Source organism: Nannospalax galili, unplaced genomic scaffold (assembly GCF_000622305.1).
Source record: "Nannospalax galili isolate Female #2095 unplaced genomic scaffold, S.galili_v1.0 scaffold411, whole genome shotgun sequence".
Classification (NCBI taxonomy): Eukaryota; Metazoa; Chordata; class Mammalia; order Rodentia; family Spalacidae; genus Nannospalax; species Nannospalax galili.
Window position 1 is genome coordinate 2,434,732 of NW_008329714.1, and position 21,974 is coordinate 2,456,705.

The following is a 21,974-nucleotide window of genomic DNA, read 5'->3' on the forward strand; positions in this document are numbered from 1 at the left end:
TCTCAGTAAACAGTACCATATTGGTGGAAAGTCCACACTAGACCACAGGGAGAAGCCACATGGTAAGAACTCATGTGAGTGCTTTGCCTGGCAGGTCAGCTGAGTTCAGCAAGAGTCATATCATCACTCCATATAAGAGTAGAGATACTCCCAAGTGGCTTCTGCTTCCCATCAGTAGGCCACACCCAGTCTTCAGTCTGAGGCCACAGACATCTGGGAGCAGAGACAAACCCTCCTAATTCTAGATCCACAGAACTTTAAACAACTAGTCTTTATTGCGTCTTTTTTTTTTTTTTCACAGCAAAGGTAGGCAGAATATCACTTCTAGCCTCACTATGTACATGCCCAGTCCACAATGCTCTACCTCTCCTGGTTCATCATAGTCTGCAAAGCCAGATCTATCCCATCATTATTTTCTTGAACTTCCCCAGTACCAATGGTTACCACTCCTTACCTGTATGCAGATCATTCTGACATGAAGTGTCACCAACTGAACTAAACTTTCTTTTCTTTCTAACATTGGTTCTGATAAACTCCCCTCCCCAAGTTTCTCCATGAACCTCAGTGTCTTGGGCCAGCTCTGCTCCAGCCATGCCCTCTTCCTCACTGGAGGGATAACACAATGGAGACCAAACAAAATGTAGCGACTGACACGTCTCAAATCCTTGATGTATGGTATTGTATTTGACCCTCCCTTGCTATCCCATTACACAAAGGAAGAGACTGACACAGAGAAATTAAACCAATTTTGGTCATGGAACTTTGTTAAGCTGTGGCAGTGTCTCCAGACAAGTCAGATCTTAAAAGGATGAAGACTGTCAGATCATAGTTTCCAAAATGGAAAAATCATTGTATTGTTCTCAAAGTAGAAAGCTCCCAGATGTTGCAATAGGACAACAGACCTGGTCCAGTTTTCTCAGCCCTTATAACACTCCTCACGTCATCAAACACATAACACATGTAAGGAACACTGATGATCCTTTCTTATAAATTGGTATGGTGGCTATGGCTGAAAAGATGTGCACTGGCCACAATCTTTGAGAGTCTAATATTATAAGATCTTGGTGTTGCCTTAGGAGATCATTAGAAATCCATCTTTGTTGAGACTATGGAGCATTCTCACAGGAGATTTGCAGTGGTGGCTCAGAGGACATCTCCCAAGTCAGATAAAGGTATAAACACAGGCCCTGCTACCCATTAAATTAGTGTGATTTGAGGTGAGTAGTGAAACTTCCATGGATCTCCACATCCTCATCAGTATAGTAAGAGTATTATAGGATGGGTCTCATGGTTGTTGTGAGGTGATAGAATCTACCACATAATCATGTTTAATGTCAATATTATTGTTGTTACATATGGAAATGGAATGGATTCTTATCAAACACAAGTAAGCAGGGTCACACTAAATTCTAACAAAGTCCACCAAATTATCTCAAACTGAAGTATAAATATTCTCCAAAATACCACTGAGTCAGGACTGTCAGCCATCAAACTCTCAAAGAAATCTTCATTCACATAACTTCATTTATTTCTCCAAAGTTGCTAAGAAATATTGAGACACAAAATCTTAGCAATTTGTAAGATGCTAATACCTCAATTTCACTCTCCTCTGGAGGAAGCGAGAGAGGAAAGAAATGAGTGAGTAAGGTAGGGAGTGGGGAGGAAGGAAGGAAGGGAGAGAAGAAGGAAAAGAGGGAGGGAGGGGAGGGAAGACTTAGAGTCCAAGCTTCTGGCAAAGAAGATTGTCCTAGAACTGAATGAGAAAAGATTCCTGATTACAATCTAGCTAATGCAGCTCAAGAAGGAAAGCTATCTGCTGGAGAGTACGCCTCATTGAAGAAATCAATTTAGCATTCAACTTCTGCTGTGGTGTTGAGTGAAGTGGGATCTGACAAGGATGGAAAGCAGGTTTGTGTAAATACTGCCAACGCAGCCTGTGGCTCAAGGTTATAGCACTCAATGGCAACCCAGCGCCTTGGAGATCTGGAGAGCCTCATCTATCGGCTGGTGTCAGCAGCTTAGGAACAGGGCAGCAGATCTGGCTGAGGAACGGGGTTTAATCGAGACTGGGTTTGAAGGCCAAGGAAACCTGAAGTTCTGGTTTTCCAAGAGGCCCCTGAAGTAGGTTTGCATTCCCAAGACTACGAGCATCTTGTTGGGTATCTGTTGGTTGGTTAGCTGGTTTTGCACATGGGTATCTGTTGTTACTTGGCCTTGTGGTTATTGTTCGTATTTAAAAAACTCACTTTATCCTCTCCTACTTCTCAGTCTATGAGATTTAGTTGGAATTTTGCCCACCTGCAGCTTTAAATGAAGGCATCTATGGGTTCAGCCTGTCCAATCAGAGGAGAGCAAGACTGGACTAAGTAAAAACTTTGCCCAAGGAAGGGAAATCTCAGCCAATTCAGTTCAGTGTAGAATGTATCATGGTGGTTGTTTGTTTAATGTGTTTGTTTTGTTGTCCTTTTTTTCATTTTTCTTTTCTTTTGTTTTTTGCAATGCTGAGGATCAAATCCAGGGCCTCACACATGCTAGGCGAGCATTCTATACTAGGCTACATCCCCAGCACTGTAATTTTGTTAAAAGAAGTGATCTTTCTAGTAGGGGAGAAAGGAAGATAGGCTGAAAGCCCAAAGCTCCCAGCAGCATCGTATAACAAAAGGAGATTTGCGTCCACACATGGAAAAGAAAGACAATGAGCAAGAGAGTTCGTCTGATATACGATTTAGACGGTTTACATAATAACTATCCCTGGACTCTTCGGCCCCTAGGTCTAATGATTTTCACTTCTCTGGGTTTCCTGTGAACTGAGTCTATACACTGAAGTTATTTTGACACTATAATTCCAAAATGGCTATAAACACAGATGAGACAGTCAGATTTAAAGAGTGCCACCCACCTGTGGCACACAAATAAGGTCACAAACAATTAAGGCAATTAGTCACATCTCCTCCAATCAACCCCAAATTTCAATTACACAAAACATGTAGGCATATTATTATGGAAGTAGATACATGCCCCACATCAAATGCAGCAGGTGCTGGGGATTGGTGCTCCTCCCAAAATCATGAGGTTCCTTCCAGTCCCAAGCTCACCATTCTGACGTCCAGCAATAAGAGACTCCATGTTTATGGGAAGCCCGCCCCAAGCTGCAGAATCCCACTTTCCCCTGCTCCTGACAGAGTAGAATGATAACACCCCTGTGGACGAGGTTTCACCTTGGCTAAGACAAATGCTAAACACGCCAACTGACTAGCCTATTCAGTAAGAACTATTCTGACACATATTTTGAAACTCAGGATGAGTGTTAGCTAACCCCTCTGCTGCCTCATGAATGCATCCCTCACCACCCCTCTTTTCTTTCCTGTGTTACCTCCCTACATCTTGATAATGCCCCTGCACCTTGTAAACAAATTACAAATTGCTCAATGTTTGTCCCAGTTCTGGTGTTGCATAGAGAGCAGAAGCTTCATGAACTTCGCCCCTGGACAGCTCTGCTATTCCCCAATGGACGCGTCTCTACTTTGCAGTCATCTTCCACTAGACCGCTCAACCTTTCACAGATGTCTTTTTAGGATCCTTAGAAACCGTGTCCTCTCGGCCTGCATATTCCATGAAGCAAAACAAAATCCTAGAAACTCTCACCTACCTTCCTTCCACCCACCCCAAAACATGAGTGTAGTCAGACAGCAAAAATAGATGTCTTCCAGAAGGATATGGCATTACCACCAAAATATGATTTCCCTATAAATACCAGAGCAGAGCACAGGCAACTACAGGCTCCCACCTACTTCCTCTCTTACATCTTGCCTCCCCCTCTGCCTTCCTTATGGCATTTGATGCAGAGCTAGCCATACTGAATGAACTACTTGGACTTCCCCTAAAATATGCTGTGCTATCTTTCTCCTTCTGCCTTTTTAAATGCTGTTTCCATCTGCCTGAAACATCTTGTCTACTCAGAGGTTCTTAGGAAACAAGTTATCTTCATACTCCTTCAAATTCCTGTGTCTCAGAAGTTTCTCACTCTAAAGAGAGAAAAAAAATGCTTGGAATAGATTGCTCCAGAAGATGATCTCCTCCCTCAGAACAGATGATCAAATCAGCCTTGGGGACAATCTGCCCAGATGTTACAGGTGGTGCTACAAAAGTGGATAATGACATCATCTCACAGATTAGGACAAACACAACCATCATTTCGACTGTTTTTTCAGGTGACTTCAGTGACGCACAAGCACAGACGATCACAGGGCACACAGGGTAAGAAAGGCAGTCCTGCCAACATGGGGCAAGAAACAAAGACTGAGAGAGAAGAGGAGGAACATGAGGGTAAGAGGGGGACCAAGGAAGAAGAAAAAGGTAGTTGATGGGCATGGGGAGAATGAGAGATGATACAGGGGAATGCGATCTCAGTGCACTGTATACAATACCGCCAAAAATTTAAATTATAAAAGAAAGAGTCAAATTTCTGTGACTCTGATTTCTTGCCCAATATTTACTAATCTCTCATGTTTAACAGGCAAAAGTAAAAGTGGTAATAGCATTCTCTTGACTTCTCATTGTACTATTTAATAATTCCCTTTCTACTTTTAGAAAATGATACCTTTAGTTTCTTTGGCATTTATATTGATAATATAAAGTTTTTTATTTTAGAGTCAAGGATACCAAGTGAATGTTTGCAGAGATACACACGTATGTGAGGCATAAGTGTGCCAGTGTACATATACTACATACATCAAGCACTAATGGTATATGGAAAGGTGATATTGAAATAAAATTGGGGGAGGGGGACTGGAACAGCAGGGTGGGGCAGACAAACTTACTTGCATGAAAACCTCATTATGAAACACATCACCAGGTACAATGGATATACGCCAATTTAAATAAAAACAATCTTCAAACAAAGAAAACAATGTTGTTTTTTTACATAAATAATTTATTGAGAATTTCATACATGCATATAAGGTGTTTTGATCGAATCCATGCCGACTCCCTCCCCTCTAATTCCTCCCATATCTCCCCATCACTTTTTTCTGATAACTTCATGTACTCTTTCTTCTTTTTTGATTGTTAATTTATATGGGGGCTTTTGTCTACTCTAACATTCCTCCCCTTGAAGAGGTAATCCTAAAATCTTTTAAGGATTAGATACATGCTCCCAAATACTTTTGACATTTTTGGCCTTTGGAACAGAGTATGTTGCTAACAGGCCCAAGGACATTGTGATTTTTAGCCAAGAAACTGGCTACATTTTTGGGGTCTTTTTACCCTAACTGCCTAGCCAATTCCTACCTCCTATTCTTATCACACTGTCCTCTGAAGGGGTTACCCAAATTGCGAATAGGGAATAGGGATGCTGACTGATCTGGCTTCTTCAAAACTGAACAGGGATGCCGAGTGAGGCAATTGGAGTACCCTTCAGTGACTCCTTCAGTGAGTCTGTCTAAAAGACTCCCAAGTTGCACAACTCATCTCTAAGGGGAAAAAGAAAGTCCTTGAATTGTGAATAGGAGATGTGAAGGAGAAGTAAAAGCAAGAGTAATTAGCATTACAAGTTCTAGACAGGGAACTAGAAAAAAGTCAGAACAGGGCAATTTGCAAGTTTAACAAAGAAAACAATGTTGTAACAAAGCCTGAAGGAGGCACTCCTCCCCAGTGCAGGGAAGACAGAGAACCTGGGAACTGCTGGGCTCTTCCCAGCCTTGAGGAGGACTGGTGAGACCAGGAACCAGGAACTTTCCTTTCTGCTGCCTTCCTGAGGTGTCTAAGCTGAATTTTCACATTCCTGGACAATTTCAGAATTGAAAACCCATATCTGGCTCTTCTGAAGTGCAAGGTAGAAATTCCCATCCTGCAGAATCTCAGCTGTGATGTAGGACAAAGGCTTCTCTGCCTTTGATAAACAAATGAAGCGCTACATTAAAGGTGCCTTCCGATCCTCATTTAAGGAAGCAGCCCCAAAGCAAATGAGCCCAGCCTCCCTAAGTGGCTTTGGACATCAAGATTGGAAAGCAGTAAGAGGTTAAGCCTATCTTTTTTTTGTTCTTAAATGTGGTGTAGAGCTAGGCAAGACAGGCTTTTGTCCCCTGACCCTTTCTGATTCCCCCTTCTCAAGCAACTAAAATCATTCCAAAACGTTAATTAAACACCAGGAATAAACAAGAGACCAGACCATGCAAAGGATGTGACCTCAAAAGCCAGTTTCGAAGATTCTAGAAAAGAGAAGACAGCAAATACATAAGGACATAAATGGATGAAGAGATAACTTCAGAGAAAGTGATGCTATTGAAAAATAAGACGAGATTTGCCAAAATACATCTGTGGGGTTTTGCATGAACACATACTTGCTGAGCAGATGGCCAGGTTGGTCAGCAATGACTCCCAAAACATTTTGAAAGAGGCAGCCTTAGAAGACAAAGTAAAGCATCCCAGTCAAGGCAACAGCAGTTATGGTAGCCACAGCCTCAAACCCTTCAACTTGCCTGCTGTGCATTTACCTTCCACACATGCTGACCCTTTCCCAGGCCCAACCCTTCTCCGAGTGGCTGAGGACATGGCTCTGAACCGAATCTCATGTCTACGCCAAGTGGCTAATCTTGTTGGGTCTCAGTATTCCTACCTGCACAATGGTAACAATAATGGGCATTTCACAGGGCTGCTAGGAAAAATAAAGATGTCGAATATTTTTTAAATGCTCAGCTTCTTTCTAGATACACACTCAGAAATAGTTAACCAAGTGTTATTGATTTCTCCTGGAGAAATTCCAGAAGACATTCATATGGGCTAAAATTCATTTAATCCCTCTTCCTTTTCATAAACAAAAGTCAGCTGAATGAGAATTCTGAACCTCTTATTTGAATGAGTTTGGGGTAGATTACTGTGAAACTGAGACAGATGTGAGTCTTTTGTTTCCTGCTACTCATTCAATAGCTTGAGCAATCTATAGCTATGGTTCACAATGTAGGGGTTTTCACTTTTTTTTCAGTAGGGATCCAAAGAGAACAAGAGTCAGCACTGGGTCTTTGAGCTTCAAAATAAGCCTTTGATACGCAACACAGGGACTTCAGACTTGAGCAAAAAAAGCCTTTTGAGTTTCAAAAGACCAAATTCCTAAACTAAATAATAGGCATAAAAGAATATGCTCACTGATCTGTGAGAACAAGGTCTTCCTCTTAGGAGAAAACTCCTGCAGACCAGGAAGAAGCAGAAGAGAAACCTGATGGTTAGAACCTGCTCAGGATACCTGGCAAAGTCAGGTACAATACGCTGTAAGGGCTGAGGATACAAATACAGAGATGAAGATAAAGAGAACTTCTGACTTCTCAAGTGGGGACCAGGGAGGTGAACAAAATCCCCGAGTTCATTATACACTTACCGTCCAAAGAGATTTACTGTAAAGAAAACCTTCCATCAACACAGTAATGGTCCAAAGAAAACACAGTTGAAAACTGCCTGGCAAAACCAATATAGCCCCCGCTGCCCCATCCTCTTACCTCACCTTTGCTCCTAGACCTGAAATAAAATTCAGGAGTGTGCTGGGTGTGGTGGCACGCACCTTTAATCCCAGCACTTGGGAGGCAGAGGCAGGCGGATCTTTGTGAGTTCGAGGCCAGCCTGGTCTACATAGTGAGTTCCAGAACAGCTGGGGCTACAGGGAGACCCTGTCTCAAAAGACAAAAAAATAAAAAAAGAAATTCAGGAGTGTATATTACAGTATGGTGTTAGACGAGGGGCACTATGCCTGTAAGACCCCTGGACTTTCCCCTTCTGCTTTCTGGATGCCACAACACAGAAATCTTTCACAGGAATAACTAATTGCAATCTTAACAAGGAAGAGATGGAGAAGGCTTCTCTGACGTGAACACAGCTCACCTGAACGGGGATGCACTGGGATGCACTCTGAGCTCTCTGGAAGATGGGCTACAAGCCCCTCACTATTAGTTTTCCTGAATTTATAATGGCTCTGTTCATATTGAGATCCATAGGAAAGAAGTGTGACTGTTTGAATAGGAAATGTCCCCAACAGGATCATGTTTTGAACATGTGCTCCCCAATTGGGGTGCTATTTGGGGAGGTTGTGGAAACTCTAGGTGGTGGGATTAAACTGCAGGAAGTAGGCTACTGGGGGTGGGACTTGGAAAGTTACATCCATCCCACATTCCAGCTTGTTGCTCTGCTTCCTGGCAACCATGTGACTTATCTCTGCACCTGCTCCCACCACTGTGAACACTATACCCTCCTCACCATGACGACTGAAAAACATCTGAAGCCATGAGCCAAAATAAATGTTTCCTCTCTTAAATTGCTTCGGTCAGGTAATTTGGTCACAGAGACACGCAAGGAACCAATACAAGTACAAAATATCACTTCTTCAATTTACGCAGAAGAAACTTTTGTCGTTGAGTCTCTAAAAGCAAAAGCATCTAGCATCTAAAGTGCAAAGCTATAAGAAGAAAGTTAACTGGCTGCCCCTACTTAGGAAGTGTTTTCCATTAAGATTCCTCTTTAACATAACTGCAAGAACCCAGACTATAATACTGAAAGATACTTCAATTGAATTTTTGAGAATTTCATAGAATACATTTTGATCATATTAGAACCCGCCCCCCCGCCAATTGCACCCTCCTCTCAATACCGCCCAGCAGATTTCATGTACTCTGCCATATATATTAAGGCCTACAGAGTCAAGTTTGTGTCCCCCAAATGTCCTTCAGTGTGGGTGGCCGTGGGTCCAACCACTGGAACCTGGCTAGCACCACACCATTAAAGAAAACTGACTCTCCCTCTCCCAGCAGCTATTGGCTGTCAATAGGTCCTCAGCTAAGGTTGAGGCTTCTAACCCACTTCTCTGCTTCTACACTGGGGTTTTGTCTGGCTTGAGCATGTATGAGTCTTGTGCATTTTCTAAGTACATGTGAGTAACTGACCAGGTGCCTGAAAAACTCTGTTTCCTTTTGACCAGAAACCATGTCTGGATTTTCCAATCTTTCCAGCCCCTCTTCTGCAGGGGTCCCTGAGCTTTGGATGGCAGAGGTTTGATAACAGGCATCCTGTTCAGGGACAAAGGCTCTGCAGTCTCTTAGTTGCTGCATTTTGGTCAGCTGCGGCTTCCTGGGTGAATCACCATCTACTGCACGAGGAAGCTTCTCTGTTGAGAGTTGAGGATTGCATTAATATTCTTTCTGGCCCCCGTTCTACATTGCTATCTGAGTCTTTGGTGTAGAGGTCACACTTTTTTTTTATTTTCAATAAAATACAATGCATGCTTAGTAAGTCTTATACTCAGTATGAGCAACCCCCGTGGGTCACCGAGCTTACCAGTAGCCCTGCTAATGAGGAGCTCCATTCTCTGATGTCCAGCCCATTCACTCTGGATAGTTCAACATCAACCCAGGATGACCAACTAGGAGCCTGCAGTCAGCAGCATCTGAAGGAAATTTCTCTGATAAAAGCCTGGTGCCAGCTCATTTATTTCTCTGTCTCACCAGGCCAGTCACTGTTTTGAATTTCTAGCCTACTTCTACATGGCTAATTGGTCGAGCATTCACCATGCCTAAGAAAACAGCTGGTCCTTCTCACCTACCTCCTTCAATGCCAAGGATTTCTGGCAGAACTGAGGAGAACACCCACCAAGAACAGCCACCCCAACCCACCCACAAAACCAGTAGACTATCCCAAAGTCCATAAAGACCCATTGCTGCCATGCTGACTTCTGCCATCCTCTGCATTTAAAAGACATACAAGCAGGGGAAGCTTGTGGAGGAGGGTGAGTCTATTCATTCCACACGCCTGTTCCTATTTTCACTCTATTATTTCATTTCTTAATTTAGCAACCCTAGCACTCGGTGAGTTATTTAGCAATTACCAGGGACACGCACAGGTCTAACACACGGTGGTAAGGAGGAGGGGGTGACAAATGCCCATTAGCACCAGGCCCAGTAATGACTCCATAATGCTACCATGCACTTAGCCAGAGCAAAGTGGTTGTTATATAGTCTGGGGAATTTTAAAGGGTGTCACAACCCAAATTAATTCTCAGCACACTGAGAGGAAAGTATTTACTCCCATTTGGTATTCTGAGACCTACCTACTGCAGTGAGATGGTTGCAGGTCAACATGAAACCCTGTCAAGTAATCCATGATACTTCATGGATGTAGTTGGAAACACATTTGCATCTGACACCATTAGTTCACCCAACAAATATTTACTGAGCGGTAACCACATGCCAGGCACAATGCTCGGCTCTGAGAATAACAAACAGAAAGTACCATGATTCCCAGCCTAACGGTGATGGAACTTGAACTTTCAAGAAAGAAATGGCCATGAATCAAATATATTTCATAAATTCATTAATCACACCAAAGTATTTATCAATATACACAAAAGTTGCTTGTTACTAAAAGATGAGCCTGGTGTGATGCTGAGTCTCAGGCAAGATAGATCTGAGTTTGAGTAATCCCACAATTATTACTACCTGCTCTTAGATACCATTCTTAGCTTCAGGGTCCTCTGTTGAATAGCACCCCCCCATCAACATTCTGTGAAAGGGCTGGGGAGATGGCTCAGCAGGTAAAAGTGCTTGCAGTGCTTGCTGTGAAAGCCTGAAGACCTGAGTTTGATGCCTGGAACCTCCGCAAAAAGCTAGTTGCAGTGGCATGCAGCTGTAATCCTAGCACTTCTCCAGCTGGTGGAGGCAGGAGAATTGGCCAGAGACCCCCAGGCCAGCTAGCCTGGAATATAAAGTGCAGTGACAGAAACTAGAGAGGTCCTGCCTCAAAACAAGGTGCAAGAGGAGAAAGCTCTGGGAAGTTATCCTCCGACTTCTACATGCATGTCTAGGCATGTGCATGCACATTCACACACACACACACACACACACACACACACAAATAATAAAAATGTTTTTTAATTCCATGAAAGGATGAAAGGTAGTACATGCATTTAGCCCAAAGTAAGACCTTAATGAGGAGCAATTATACCTCGAGCAATTATTTCCCTTTACCTCCTACACTGTGAGTTTGCTCTTAACCAAGATATATCAGTTAAACTATAAAAAGTTCTGGAACGTCTCACAATTGAATGGACCTATAAAGGACTTCAAATTGAACTTGTGGCAAGCATTAACTCTAGAATTGTAGCTGAACTGCCCCCGCCACCCCAAATCAGTGATACTCTTGTTTCCTCTGGATCCCTAGGGTTGTCCTTAGAATACCCGCAGGCACACAGAAGCACCAGGAGAAGCTTGTTTGTTTTCCCGAAACAGGTAGATAACAAGGTCCTTCCTTTCCAGAGTCTGCCAGCAGAAGCCTTCGGATACTGCCCACCACTTTGGCAAGGAGAGAGGACAGTCTCAGCCCTTGGCCTGATATTCAGTACTCTCATCAAGGACTTGAATAAAGGCTGGTAGACATTTGTGTGATACAAAGTTGGGGCTTCATCTTGTTGGCAATATGCTTTGTAATGGGATCAGGATCCCAGAAGACTTCCACCAGCTGGTGTGGAAGACTGAATTGCACAACACGAAACTTAACAGAGATAAACACAAGGCCCTGCCCTTTGGGGCCCAACAGCCATCTGGACAAGTCTTTAATGCGGAAGCAGATGTGAGTACACCTGACTGGATTTCATTACCTGCAAGCTCAATACTAGTCAAAGGCAGACAGGCCATTTGGGTTGCATTATTTCCAGAACAAAGGAGGTGACTTGCCTCTCCGCCTTCTTTGTTCCCTTCCTTTTTTGCTTCCTTCCTTCCTCTTTTTTCAATATTTTTTGGGTTCTCACTATAGACCACAGGCTGCTGGCTTCAATCCACAATTCTCCTATCTCAACCTCCCATGTGCTGGGGTTACAGGTGTGCAACCCCAGGCCTGGCTAGGAGAAGACATTTCTGCTCCTTGTCTTTTTTACAGATTGGGGTGCAATTCTGAAAAATACTGGCATTCTTAAGTAAAGTCAACCAGGGTGACTAGGGTTTAAAAATCACATCCTTGGTGGTTAAGAATTCAAGAACGATTAACATCAGAGATGTTGGGGAGTATATAACCGCCCTTTCCAAATTCTTAATAAGCTTTAAAGACTTTAGCTTACCTCACCACAGCCCCATTATTATCTCTAAATTAAGATGAGGACATTAAAATTGACAGAAATTGAAAGGCAAGGGGTATATGTGTGTAGGTATGTCTTGATGTCACATGTAGGACTTTGACCACAGCTTATAGGCAGCAGGGAAGACAGACTCCTTCCTTGGAGCTACAGTCTAGACACTGTAGATGAAAACTATCAGACTGCATGTCTATTCTCCTGCCTGCCTTCCTACCAGACTGGAGGCTCCCACAGGAAATGGATGCCTTGGTCATCACCACATCCTCAGTGCCTGACACTGGGTAAACACATGCTAAAGGAATGAAAGGACTAATGAGTAACAACAAGCTGCTGCACTGCACAGAAACCATGGTACGAATCACCACGGTGTTCATACCTATAGAAAGTGCCGCAGGCTGGGTAGCTTAAAACAAGTGTATTTTCTCCAGAAGGCCAAAAGTCAGACACGAAACGGCCAGCAGGACCATGCTCTAGGAACACTCCTTCCTTGCTTTTCTAGTTCTTGGTGGTTGTCGGTATACTTGGTTTGTAGCCACATCTGTCCAGTCTCTGTCTCCATGGTTACATAGCATCCCTTTCTATGTCTATCTACCTCTTTGTCTCTAAACCTCCTTTTTCTCCTAAGTACACTATTAGAGTCACTGAATGTAGGGGTCATCTTAATGCATTATGACCCCATCTTAACTTGATTATAACTGCAGAGATTATGTTTCTAAATAAGGTCACATTCACAGATTCTGGGTAGAATAAATTCCAAGAAGGAGGTTCTCCAGTTCAGGGCAGTTAGTGAAGAAGATGAGTCATATTAGAAAGAAGGAATGGCTTGAGCCTAAGAATGTCGAAGAAGGGGCAGAATTTAGTAGCAGGGCACAGGAATAAAGTTAAAGGCTGACTTAGAATATCTTGCCATTCGATGAACGCATACTAATGCTAATTGCATTCCTAACACAAAGCCACCAGCTTAGGATTCTCCAACATGAGCAAGACAGAGTGGGTGCTCTGCTGAGTCTCTAAGCCTGGCTAGACAAACTGATCTGCAAGAGCTATGAGATCTGAAGAGCTATGAGAACTCAGCCTACAAAAGACATAGAAGAGAGTAGCTGTCAAGGATGGGTGCAGTTCTCCAGGCAGAAAAATACGAAAAAAAAAAATGTTATCCCCAGCCCAGAGTCCAGCCCTCCTCCACTGCTGACACTGCTGATTGAAGGAGGTGGTTTTGCCCATAGCCCCAGGGAGTTGAGGATACTTTCTGCCTTTGACACTAATTAGAGCCAATGAGAAACTAGGGCCAGTTTCTGGGGCTGTAGGAAAGGGAGAGATAGATTCCACTGCTGTAAGAATGTGAGGCTTGCAGCTGCCGGAATGATCTTATAGCCATATGGGGAAAACCTTGAAGCTGCCAGAAACAACAGTAGATCCTGGGAATGAAGCCAGTCACAAGAAACCGCACCGAGGGCCGCACCCTACAATGTGGTGCATGTCCTGAACTAGCCCCACCTGAAGCCAAATAGCCTGCCCTGCGGACCCTTATTCTGTGAGCTAATAAAGTTTTCTGTTGTGTTTTACTCTTCTTAAGCCAGTGTGAACCGGATTTCCTGGAACCCACAGTCGTAGGACTCTTAATTGAAACAAAAGTAAACTGTGCACAAATGGCGTGTCAGAAGTCACAGAGACCAAAATTAGGATGTCTTCTGGGAATGATGGAGAATTTCGTGGTTGACAAATGAAGAATGAATGAAGAGGCTGGTGATGTTCTCATTGGAAGGGACTTTAGGTCAAGCTGAGCTCCACTATGAAGATTCTAGCCCTTCCAATCCTGAAATCCCTTGGTTTTCTGAGTCTATGTTCCAGAAATTGTCATAAGAGAAAGAATATTAGCTAGAGAGTAGCAGTTCTGCCTGAGTTATGGCCTCTGATCCTAATGTGCCTGCTGTTGGGCACTTTATCTGGATCCATCAATCTGCTGGGAATAAGGGAGTCAGGAGTAAGAATTACTGCCCTGGGCTTGGGGAGCCAGGATCCTTGGGTGTGCATATCACATGCTTGGCAATAACCTTCACACCCGATGCCCTGAGGCCAAGTCTCTCCATCATCAGCCACTTGCCATGTAGGCATATAAAGGGCTGCCAGAAAATCCAACTTTCAGGCTCCAGATCAAGAGTAGAAAAACATAACTGAAGTCTGAGGTCACAGCTCAACGTGCATGTGGTCCCCAAGCATCACACCAAGCTTAGCTGCTGTCACATACACAGGGAAGACTGCCTAGACACTGCCCATTTTTAGATGCATCTGTTTGTGCTTGGAGGAAATGAGGTCTGCAGTCAGCATGCCCAGAGATTGGGTTAGGCAACTGGGCACAGACAGTTAGCATTCTCATCAGTGCCACAAATAACCAGTGCCAAACAAGAAAGCTCCTACCCTCCCATCTTTGAATGGGACCAAGTGAAAGAATAACAAGTCTTGAGGAACGGCTCACTCTGGGATGACGGCAGTCGTAGCCTTGTCTTTAATCAGTACTTCAACCCTTTTATTTAATGATGATAAGCCAATAACAGTACAGTGAGGCTGCAGGGACTCGTGCAATATTCTGAGTGTGGAGTGAGTGCGTGTGTGTGTGTGTGTGTGTGTGTGTGCACGTGCATGCTACTCTCCATAATCCCATGATGTGGACACTAACATTGACCCCGTGTACAGAGGGGTAAGCTGGGATGAAGGCTAAATAACTTGCATGTGACCATGCAGTTCGTATATGGCGAAGCCAGGATTTGAACCCAGTACTAAGTGATTTCAGAATTCATGTCTTCATCATCACTACTGTGTATCAGTCATATTTCTTGGTTCTGGGGATTTGACTATGAGTAAAAGAAGCAAAGAGTGAATTAAACATTTTCTGAGAAGACGGATATACGGATGGGTGTTGGGGATGGAAAGATGAATGGACAGGTAGGAATGGATGGGTGCATAGGTAGATGGATACAGAATGGGTAAACTGAAGGAGAGTGCAATGGGGCAAATAAACTGATGGGCAGAAGAATGGATGGATTAGTAAAAAGCAAGGTAAGACTCGTATATGTAGAAAAACCCACTGAACACCCTGGTGAGCCCTCAGCAGAAGAGGCTGTGGGTCTCTTTCCTAAGGTTTGTTCTTGCATTTGGATGATAATTAGTCAGTGGAATGCATACGGATGCCATGATTAGAATCCTGGCTCTACATTTTTGAGCATGTAGCTTGAAGGTAGAGCCTTTGCCTGGAAGCCTGGCTCCATCCCTTACCATCTGTGTTATCTGGAACAGATCACTTAACCCCACCACCACCACCAGACCTTTTTCCTCACTTGCAAAATGAGAATAACCCAAACTGTTTGCACAATTGTCAGCTGAATGTGATTTACTGTTGTTCCGACTGAGTTCAAATATCACCTCCTTTCTGTAGCTTTCAACTCAACTCAACTCAACAATTATTTACATATTATACCCTTTATGCAGACTTGTGCTGGGGCCAAGGATATAACAGTAAAGTGGACAAATACTGTCTTTGGGTTCAAAGATATATTAGTTAAACCAGAAAAACAAAGGGGAAAAGCAAACACTGTGTATTGGTATAAGGAAGGTGTGGAATGCTATATGTGTGTGATGGGTAGAATTACCCTTCCCCTCTGCTGTTTCCAGACTGTTTCACTTGGATTTGGACACACCACATGCATATGTTTCCTCTATCAAATATATTTTTAGAGTGGCGTCTACACAAACCTAACAGAAAAAATAATTATAAAACTCAGATTCGAACAAAGAAAGGAGAGAAGAAGGAAAGAAAAGAGGAAGGGAACCAAACTGATGTGATGCTGTGCTCACACATGGTAATAGTTCGGACTGCTTCACAAAAGCCAAATCCAGGGACACAACCAATCCACTGTCAGATGATGTCCACAAATTTAAGAATCGGAAGGAATAGTATCATCAGCTCAGAATTGGAAAAAGTCTAAATCCACTGACATGGAGATATTCAGCAGAGCTCAGCCACAGGGTATGCTGGTGGTGAAACAAACTCTTCGTATCCCTAGACCCAGAGCGACAAGTGAAGCACATTGAAAAACACCCATGAATGTTCCCTGCCCTTCGAGGCACAGTTCTTTATCACATGACTATAGCTCTTTCCATCAATATATAGAATTTGCTCATCAGTCCTTTAAATCTGACCTTGATCATACGACTTGGTCAATGGGACATTAGCAAAGGTAATACCAGCAGAAACTGAGGAGTGTTTGCACTGTGGGGTCTGCTTTCTTGCCATTTGGAAGCCGTGACCATTCTTACTTGAACTTCTAGGCAACTAAGTTTGCTAGAGAATGAAAGATACATGGTTGATTCATGCCAACTGCCCCCGCTGACACTAAACCAAATGCCAGGCACAAATGGGACCACTCTATAAAAGGCAGGCCCTGCCAAGCTGCCAGCTGACTCCAGAGATCAGCTGAATGCACCCTCAACCAGAAGAGCCATCTGATCAATCACAGAACTGTGAGAAATAATAAAATGGTTAGGATTTAAGCTACCACGTTCAGGGTGATGTGTTAATGCTCTGAAAGTTCACTAGAAAACAGGGGCTCAGGCTGGGGATACGGCTCAGTTGGTACCATGCTCGCTGTACAGCATGAGGATTTGTGTTCAGAGCCCTTCCCCCCACCAGCAGTTAAAAAGCCAAGCACTGCAGTGCACACGCTAACACTTGCTGGCCAGCCAATCCAGCTGAATTGGGGAGCTCCAGGTTCAGTGAGACACCCTTGTCTCAAAAATTAAGGTGGACAGTGATTAAGGAAGACACCCAGTGTTGACCTCTAGCCTCTACACACACCCAAGACACATGCACATGCACCCCCACACACATATCCAAAAATCTTTTAAAATGAATGCAAACAAACACAGAACCAGAATTCACGGGTAGCTGTGACTCCAGCAGCCTCAGGGAACACACTGGGGTGGATGCAGCTGTCTCTTCTGCTTCCAATACTTCAGACACAGAAACAATTTCTGCAAATTCCTCTTCTCATAAGTATAAGCACATGAGCAGACCACTCTCTGGAATCTGACAGATAGTTTGCATGCCTGTGAGAAACACTGAAGATACAATCAATTTTTAAACAATTACTCAATGAACATTGTTTAAATACCAATAGCAGTTAAGTCATTTCATCACAATAGAAGATGAGGTGCCTATGTGTCCTGCCCTTACCTGGTGAGTGACCATATCACAGACTGTAATGGGGTCAGGTCCAGCTGCCCCTATTCTTGAACATCACCTTTCATTACCATTAGGCTTTGAGCACCTGAAGACAAGGAATCTAGCCTTATATCTCTACTCTCATATGGGAGGATGAATACGGCTTAGTTTCTCATTCTGCCTAGAAAGGTCAATAGCCAAGCTATATTGATGCCTCCACTGGACGGCTGGAACAGGAAGTGGCATTATGACAAGCATCTTGTCTTTTCCTCATCTTTATCAAAAACACTACTTTGACAACACCCAGCAAGGAGGAACTTATGAGCCCATAACACAGTGGTAGGGAAGACATATTCTGGATTCCACTGAGTCTGAATCCAAGACTTTGTGCTTATGCTAATTATTTCTCTGTGCTTTAGTTTTTCCTTCCAACTCTATTTGGGATTAGTTATAATGGTCCAAAGGCTGAATGAGGAAACTCATGTACACATAAATATCCGGCTGGCCATGGCAAGCACCATGCATTTCATGATCTCACAGGACCCTCCATACCACACTCACCCTGCTTGCTGACTCCCTTCTAATCACAGCACGCTCCTGATATGATGTCTTGATTTCCCTGATTTAAAGGCTGGGCACCCTCTTCATAGCAAGCACAGAAACCACGCCTCTCAGCTCTGTGGCTGCAGAGAGCAACTGGTGGGCAGCTCTGGCTTGTGGAATCTCCACTGGCCTGGCCAGACGTTTTCTAGAACTGTGTACAACTCTCTCTTCCCAAGCCTCCTTCCTTTACCCTCTCTTTCACGGAACTCAGGCCTAAAATGCAGCCTGAAGAGTCTTCCTGCCATCTCCAGCACCGTCTCCTTTCTCCTTCCCAGGAATTCTTCCCCAGCGTCTTGTGCCATTCTATGTTGTTATTTCCTGCTTCTTCTTGAAGAACTCAGACATATTCTGGTCTCCTTTGATGTACATTGTTAATTTCCTGTTTATTGCTATCCCAGGCAATATCCATCTAAACTCATCAATGGCTACAACATCTGTCTCCCTTCTCCAGGGACCAAGAGAGATGGGAAGAGGAAGAAATATCTCTCACTGTGTCCTACATCCTATTGTCTTGACCTTAATGGGTACCTGGGATCTCAGCACCTCTCCTCCCCTCATTGCTACCATTTCGACCAGGACATCATCCTTACTCATTAGACCATTACAGTATTTTCCTAGCTGTTCTTCCTGTTTTCTTACTTTTTCAAGCTGTTCTAGAAAAATTAATTATTGTATTAAGAGTAAGTCAGACTGTTCTTGCAGAAGACTGGAGTTCAAATCCCAGCACCCACATGGCAGTTAACAACTGTCCATAACTCCAGTTCCAGGGGATCCAACAATCTCTTCTGTCTGCTGCGGACACTGCACAACACGGGTGCACATACCTACATGCAGGCATACACGCATACACATAAAAAATAAAAATAATAAATAAAGAGTTAAGTCAGATCATTTAGCATCTGTACTTAATGTCTTCAAATAGATTTCCATCTCACTCACCAAAGGACCAAGTTCTCAAAATGATCAAATCCTAATGACTGCTCAATGCACTGTATCTCCTTGGGCTGATTTTCTCTTTTGAAGCCTCCATCTAAAGGATTCCCACTTGCTCGTCCTTCAGTCTACAAAGTGCTTCGTAAAAACCAACCATTTACTTCACACTTCAGCCTCTGAAATCTTTACTCTGATGTCGCCTTCTTGGTGAGGGCCTGCCTGGACATTCCATTCGGTTTGTCTCCTTATTCACTGTTTATGCATGGCACTTCCAGTGTCATTTGGCACCTAAGACTAAATGCTGGATACATGAATGAATGGATGGATGAATGGGAGAGAGGGAAGAAATCATGGAGAAAAATGGGAAAGAGCTATTTAGGTAGTGGGCATGCTGTAAGAGGTAAGACTGATGCCCATAGATTACAGACCCCACAGATCTATCCTGAAATCATCTGGCTTTAACACAGTTTAATTCACTCTTCAGGCTGAGTGAAGTGAGGCAGCATAAGCATGGGTATCCTGTGTCTTTCTCTGTGAATATCCCAGAGATAGTGTTGAACACTCCAGACAAACAGAACTCAGGCGAGTGCTGCACAGTCTGTGTGTGGGCATGTGCACGTGAGTGCAGGTGTCCCTGGAGGCCAGAAGAGGGCGCCAGATCCCCTAAATCAGAAGTTAGAGACAGTTGTAAGTCACCTGACATGGTTGCTGGGAAACAAACTTGGGTCCTCTGCAAGAGCAGCACACACCATAGCTCCAGCCCCTACTATTCAACGTTGACTTGCTAATGTAGCCTCTCTGAGCCCCAGTCTTTTCCTCTGTAAAACTAAGAAAACAATGTGTTTATAATAGGACAGCAACAGAAAAGTTCTGATGACTAAAGAAAGCATGTAAAGCAGACTTGATGGTTTCTACCTAGAATCCCAGCTTAGACAGGAAGATCACAGGTTCAAAGCCAGCCCATATAGTAAGTTCAGGACAGCCTGTGCTGCACAAAGAGATCCCCTTTCAAAAAGCAAAAATAAGCAAATATAAGCATAATTATAAGCAAAATTAAGCAAGCAAACAAATACCACACGTAAAGGGCCTGGCACAGAGTCTGGAATTTAATAAATATTAATTATTCACAGGAATAAATTATTCCATCTTAATTTCTTCAGCTGCCTAGCATGGATAATGAAGTTTCTGGATGGATCATGAGTTGATGCTGGGCTTGAAAGAGATAAGGATTTAATAATTGCTGCCTCTTCTACTATTATTGAATGAGAGGTTTTGCAGGCATTTGATATGTGGCCAGGGTCCCACAGCTAGACCTGGCTAGCAATCTCATTTCTGAGCCTCCGATAACTGTTTACGAGACAAGTATATTCATCTTTTTATACATGCCCTAAAAGTCAAAAGGAGGGCAAATAATCCACTCGAAGCTACAAAGTTTACAAGTAGAAAATCCAGGATCTGAACCAGAGAGTATCTGCCTTCAGCATCGATCACTTCCCCTGGGCACTGCGACCACGTGCTGCATGAAGAAAGTTCTCTTAGGCTGCCCTTCTCTACTTCCTAAGAGAGTGATTTCACAGTCCAGACGTCCTTTTGCTCAATGGGAGCCTGTGAACCCACACAATCAGTGCTGTTTCTCCACGGAGAACAAATCATCACAGTCCCCAGGGTTGTGACTTGGCTGCCAGCCTCTCCTTCGCCCCCAAGAGCAGATGGCTCCTTCTGAGGACATCTTTCTCCAAGCTCCTTCCTGGTACCCCAGGAACCTTCAGTAATTATTGCTATCATTCTTTTATTAAAGACTGAATGGAATCAAGACTCCAAAGGTGCAGTAGATGAAGCAAACACACACATATGCAAACACACAAACACAGAGATGCGCACACACGTGCTTAGATGCCATGGGGGACTGCAGAGGCTGTGACAGAAAGAGACTCTGGGCACCATACCACTAGGAAACCTTCCTACACAAAATTCCTTTGATCTGGTTTTCTCTTACAGGCTGATGCAGTGTTTTTTCAAGCTCATTTGCTTCTGCTTTGCCCTCGAGGAACTCGGCAGGGGTTCTGCAAAGCCTGCGTTGACAAGGGCCATCTCTGTTTCTCTTGATTCCTAACCAGTTTTTAAAGTTGACAATCTGAATTACAACATTTGCTCCTTAAAGAAATGACTCACAAGCTTAGCCTCCAGAGGAAATGTTAGGTTTCTCTTTTATTTGTTTGAAGCATGAACCTTTCCAAACTAAGGTCTGACCAAATGGTCTCTGTTTACGAAACATGTCTTCTTTGACTTAAACAGTGCTTGCATTTCTTTTTTTAAAAGACAACCCCAAAATTTAGCAGGCTGCTGCTCTTGGTCATGGTGCTCCCAGGCATCTGCCACAGCAGGCTGGGGGAAGGGACATCTGCTGTCAGCACCCTGGACGCCTACAAAAGAAGGGAAAGGAACAGAAAGGAGCAGGCTGAGAAACCTGCTGTTGCATCCGGATTTAGTGTCTTACAATGAATCTTCAGTGTTTCAAAAGAAATCAAATTTGGCACAGAAGTCATCGCAGGCACTGAAGTTCTACGTCTGTTTCTTTCCCTGCACAGGATTCCAAAGAAAGCAGTTTGGTCCCGAGATTTATCACCTTCACCCCTTTCACTAGGATGGGAGGTAGGCAGGGGTAGGCAGCAAGAAGACAAGCAAGGTGGGAACACGTGCCTCTGAGGAGGTCCATTCTGGCACCTTTACTGTCTCATCTCCAACTGTCTCCAAAGAACACTTGGGAGGAGACCATCCACATCTATCCACTTGTGTATTCACCCACCTGCCTGCTTGTCTATCATCTATCTGTCTATCTGTGTATCTATCATTTACCTATCTACATAACCACTTACCTATGTATTTTATCACAAGTAAATTAGGTGCATCAAAGGCTCCCTAAGTTCCCATTGCACATCAGACTTCAAGGCTCAGCAATAGGCTTGTAGACGGGAGAGAAGACTGACTCAGTGCTCCAAAGTTCATTCCCAAAGCTTTTCATCCAGATCCCACTGAATTAGTAATTCTTTATCTTGATTATAAACAGGGTCAAAATTCATTCAATCTACACTTATTAAGCACTTATTAAGAGTCAGGCTC